Here is a 6,000-nt window from a genome sequence, read left to right on the forward strand (position 1 = left end):
TAAGCTCAGCAACCATTATCACCACTAGACCCCATAAATACCAACCTCTTCTGTAGGAGTTATTCACCTTTGTAGAAGTAATTAAACATTCACAGTCCCAGAGCAAGCACAGGCAATTAGGAGGGATATGATGGCCCAGTGTCTAGATCTCTCACCAGGAATATAGGAGAACAGGGTTCAAGATCCTACTCAGAAATCCATTTAATTATTTATATACCCTAATAGGCACTATTTATCTACTTTAATAGCACTAACAAGAGATCTCACTTGAAAAAGTCCTGTTCCAAGTATCTATCAGCATCATGGTGAGACTACTCCACTACACTGTGAAAAAGATGCTTTTTGCTCTTAAACTGACTCAGAGACAGAAGCTTATTAGCAATTAGCCATTCTGGTGAGCAGAAGACTGATTTCTCTTCCCTCTGAGTTTTCTCCCACCAAATAGGAACATTATTTATCTTTCATTTACTCTCATGAAAGAAGTGATTGCTGCTGATGTAGCAAAAAAGAAGCATCCCAACTGGTGGATTATGGTGCCTCAGTGGATAGCTTTACAGTGATCTCTGTGGTATAGGAGGAACTCAAGGACTGTTGCAAATGGCCTTTGAAGTCATGTGAAGCAGGCTTTGCTTGTGGAGCCATTCAGCAGAGTAGCATCACCTTGACTTGTCTACTTCAAGGCAACACAACCCCAAGAGGAAATGTTCAAGACTTTAAAAGCTCAGGGTCAGGATGGAGGGACCAAGAGCTCTGGCCCTAGAAATAAGCCTGTGGAGGAGAATTTGTTACAAATCAGCTTAGCTAAGAAACAATTTTGTGAGGATTACCGATGGAATAGCTAACAGCAGAATAATTTGATTAGGGACAGAATTAGACCAAGCAGTGGTTTAAAATAAACTGCTTAGATATTTTAAAGCTATGAGTAACAGGAAAGACTGGGAGAGTCTTTGCTCTTGATAATTTTTTGGTTAGATTTTCAAAGAAAGCATTCAGGAAGATCCTCTGGTGTGTGTGTGTGTAGGGGGGGGGGGGGCGAGGAGGGCTGTGTGGAGGAGGAGTTCATGTGAACACAAGCATAAGGAATGCAACAGAGGTAACTGAACCCAAAGGGCTAGCACAGAAAAATCTCTCTCATGGAAGAGGATGCTTCATGGGGCATGGCTGGGGAACTGCCCTGTAAACATGGGATATCATTCCAGTATGGACTAAGAAATTGTTTTATTAGCTTCAATATTGTGTTATTAATGCTATTTACTTCAAAGAGAAACTGAACCACAGCAGCAACAAACATCATAATCTGCTAGAAGTCTTCGGATTGCAGAAAATCTGTATCATGCTGTATGCTTGAGATAGGTTTACAGCAGTGACAATGCCCCACTTCACCTGTATGTTTAGAAACCCTGGGTCTGAATCAGGAACAATCCACCATGTCCTCATCTCTTTCTTGAACTGAGTCTAAATCCATGAAAAAGCTGAGTCTTAGCTCTCAATCTGGGTTTGAAATCAGCACCCAGGAAGCAAACCCCTGAATCTGTTTACCCGTATCAATCTGCCATGCACATTAGGAAAAATAGGGAAATTTATTTCTTGTACAAACTTATTCAAGTAAAACAGAAATGTGGTACATTATCCCAGTACTGCAAATGAGTTTGCCTGGGCTGATATTGATCAGGGGATTAAAGACCTTTCAGCCTCTGCCCACCTGCAGATATGCACTTCCCTACCTGCACTGCTCTGGGACTTGATTTGCAATGAGCCTGTTAGCTCAGCCTCCCCAGAGGAGAAGTACTGAGCACCTTCTGAACACGTTGGCTTCTTGGGATTCAAAACCATTTATCACCACTGGGAATTACACAACATTTGGCAAGCCCTAAAAAATAAAATGCTGAATGGAATACATTTCTCTGTTACATCTCAGCTAATAGCTATGCATAACGCCAGGCCAAGCACAGGTTTGCTGTACAATTAGTGACTCAAAACCACAGCTAGTTTTCAGAAACACTCCACTGAGCGGTTGTCAGTGCTGCTCCCTCACTGCACTCAGAATTCATCATCCACAATACAGACAATGCTTCCACTTGATACTTTATCTTGAAGGAGGAAAAAACTTCACATTTCAAACTGCGTGACTAAGAAATTTTATTAGACACTTCAGAGCAGTGACTCTTTGAGGTTGCTTCCCATTACATCTAGAATAATGTGGATACAAAAAGAGACGAAGAAAGTTGTTTCGCTGTTATAGCCAATCTGTTCTTTAGGCCTCATTAGTCCTTGGGTACACTGATCCTCATCACAGCATCAAGTCTAAATGCTTGAAATATTTTCTGGCTATGGACTGTTACTCTTCAGCTGCAGAGGCAACACTATCCTGTACTCTTACCTACCCAGACTCCACCTCAACCTCATGAGAATGACACATCTACACAGAAAAGAAAGGCTAAGAGATACTTATAACAATCTTTAATGCAAGATCTGATTTATATTTTCTGGGAAATAATTTAATCCTGCTGTTCATTAGTGAACTTAACTCTCCTCCTCAGTTCTGTGGAATATCAGTCACCAGAGAGCTTGCCTAATCTCTTGAAAATCCAGGGACAACCAGCAGTTCCTCCTGGACAGTTAGGAGACGGTCAAATGCCCTTTTCAGATGTTCAACAGAATGGTAATTAAAGTAGTAATCCTTCCCTCCATTTTCAGAAATAACCTCATAAGCAGTAAAAGAATTTAAGCTATCGCCTCCATAAAACACATACTGTAAATACTGCTCTCTCAGGTCACCAGCATACCTCTACCTACTTCGTTTTCTCTCTGGGCCTCAACCAGTAAGGAAATAGTCAGAAAGGCTAAGACAGAATACCAGCTCCCTGAGGAAGAGATTTGGGTTTTCAGGTTAGGAGCAGAAAAGCCTCCAGGAGATCTGAAGCATTTTCCTGTGCACATATTTGCATGACTATGCTTATCTTTTTGCCCACTTTCCATTTTTTTTCTCTTCAACACACCCTACCAGTTTGCTTTATCTTACAGCTGTAGCAGATTTGAAGGGCTTAGTGGCTGTAGATAGGAATAATTATTGTGTACCCCAGCACCATTTGAGAACTGTATGCTTTGTTTGAAGTCCCTTAAGACCTCACATCTCTAGCAGCTCCCACAGAGGGTACTTGATATTCCTGAGGGCTTGTTAACCTTCAGGAGACACAAGGCCGTGCCATGCACATTTAGTGAATGAGTGCCTTATGGCATAGCTTCACAATGGTGCTGGCACCAGCAGATCTGGGCCCTCCCCTAGTTTTTAATATTTTAGGTTGTAGAACTTTTAAATTTGGAAACTGAAATCTGCTGAGATTAAACTAGTCCAAACCTAGAAAGATCAGGTATTTTGTTTAGGAAGAAACATATACTTTTAAGGCAGGTCTTTCTATACTCATTTGGCTTCATTAATCTCCAGAAAGGCCACGTGATTGTTAGTTTTTACTAACACTTGCTTTATGGTATAAATCAGAAAGAATGTAGGACAGAGCTAAATGTATCCAATAATTAAGGTTCTGCTCTTAGAGACATTGTATGTATATGGCTAACTACATGCAATATACTCTTGAATACATTTAAGTATTTGTAAAGATCAGATGTAGATCCGTAAGATCGTGATCTAATTCATGTGCTGGATGTAATATACACAGTCACCGATATAACAAATCTCTCTTACGTAATTTCAACAGAGTGCAGTGTGACAGAATCTGGGCTGCTCCTCAAAAGAACCAATACAGTTAGAAATCTCTGGAACAGAGTTAGTTGCCAGAAGGACTGTCTATGCCATATAATATCCTGTGCATACAGGTGATCCTGCTGGTCTTTTCTCCCTTGTTGTGCTGATGTCAATCTCTCAGTTTGCAAGTTGGGCTCACAGATCAAAACCCTCAGATTTACAGAAGCAGGCAGTCAGAACTGGAAGGCCAAAGGTTAAGCAAAAGACTAAATGCTGGTAATTACAGGGAATCCACACACCAGACATCCCAGATCTGAAATAGTCTCTTCCTGTTTAGATTGTATAGAAATACAACTCAGGGCAAATTAGCAGTTCTCCATGATAAGATAACACTCCTTTGAGAGTAGGGATACTGTGTCAAGAGTTAGCTGTTCAGAGTCCAAATGTTCTTCCCAAGAGGTTCCAGGGATTTACATCTTTCCAAACCTGTTTGGAGAATATAGGTATTTCATTAACCTTTGCTTGTTCTGCTGAAGATAAAACACAACTCAGAAAGAAGCTGGTTTTAACCTCATTTGTGGATTAGGTCATTATCTGACACATCCCTGAGTTCTGTTACTGCCCAGGTCTGTGGGTGTTTTTGTCTTCCAACTGTAACAGATACGAAGGACTTAGCACTTGTATGCAGGAATAATGGTTGTGTATCCCAGTGCCCTTTCTGTGCACTGCTCTTTATTTCGAGTCCCTCAAGACTTCACATCTGTAGAAGCTCAAAGAGAAGCCTCACGGTGCCCAGTGAGAGGACAAGAGACAATGGGCACAAACTGGAACATGGGAGGGTCCCTTTGAACTTCTTCACTGTGCAGGTGATGGAGCACTGGCACAGGTTTCCCAGAGAGGCTGGGGGGTTTCCTCCTTGGAGATCGTCAAAAGCCAACTGGACATGGTCTTGGGCAACCTGCTCTGGGAGTCCCTCCTTGAGCAGGGAGGCTGGACCAGGTGAACTCCAGAGGTCCCTTCGAACCTGAACTGTGCTGTGATCCTGTGATTCTATTTCATCGTTGTCTTGGGATCAGATATGGCATGTTCCTGCACCTTAACACCTCTTCACATACTGATTTCATAACCATTTGTTAAGTCCATAGAACAGAGACTGAAACAAGCCCTGACTGACAAACAGAAATGCAAAAGAGGAAGAACCCAGAGTAATATGCATTTGTCCTACCTCTCAAATGGGTAGCAGCAGAAAGATGGAGCCTAAAACATCCCCCAAATCACGGTAGTGGTGAATTTTCATGAACCCCAAGAAACGACATGGCTCCTTCTCATGTGCTTTTCCTTGTTAGCCCAGTTTAGTATGCATGGGAAATAACCTCAGAAAATAACCTAAGAACATTGTTGCTTGTTCTTCTACTCCATGAAAGTAGTAGTTATCCACCTTCAAAGTCGTGGCCTTAGGTATTTTTTGGTCCCCATCCTGAGTCTTTAACTGCAATTTCTGTAGCAAAGTTTCAGACATAGGTTGGGCCACATTATTCAATTGATGGTCTTTGTTACTGATTTTCCCAAACAGCTTTTACAGTAACTGGTTTTACTTGCATAGTAAAAGCTAAAATAAAAGGTTGCATTTATAGCTCATTGCATCACCAGCCACAGCAGCAGGCCCCATTAACAGCCACCTAGCTCAGGGAGAGCTGCAGTCCCGAATGCAAATCAGTTAAATGAGAAGGACTGGCATCTAATGGTAGATAAAATTATTTGACATTGTCAAGGTCATAGTTGCCTGTCTGTTTTTGAAAGATATTGCTATCAAACTTAAAAGACGTAAAAGGTCAAGTGTATCATTTTAGGAAATACAAGGTTAAGGGGAGAACAAGAGAAGGTTATTTAGCTGCATGCTCTTTAGATTATGATTTTCATAGATTATTCTCACGTTAACTCACAAAACAGATGAGAAATAATGTCTGGTTGTTTTCCATTACACCTAGCTTTCTCTACTGCATAGACTCTGCAGGCTATAATCAAGCTTCGGGGAAGGGACCCTGGCATGCTTCTGGTGGGACCAAAATTTTATATGTGGTGATGGGGAGCAAAGTTTAGAGAATTCTCACTAGGAATGAGTCAGCTGTGGAAATCTTTTTCCCTAGATACCTGAAGCTTGGTTTGAACCATTATCAGAGAACAATGTCAATGTCATATTTCAAGTGCAGAACAGCAGCTAATCTCTTATCAAGGGAATTATAGCAGTTGCAATAACAAGGAACCACCAAGTGAGACTCAAGTACTCCTTACAAGTA

The sequence above is a fragment of the Anas platyrhynchos genome, chromosome Z, assembly GCF_047663525.1.
Source record: "Anas platyrhynchos isolate ZD024472 breed Pekin duck chromosome Z, IASCAAS_PekinDuck_T2T, whole genome shotgun sequence".
In the NCBI taxonomy this organism is placed as follows: Eukaryota; Metazoa; Chordata; class Aves; order Anseriformes; family Anatidae; genus Anas; species Anas platyrhynchos.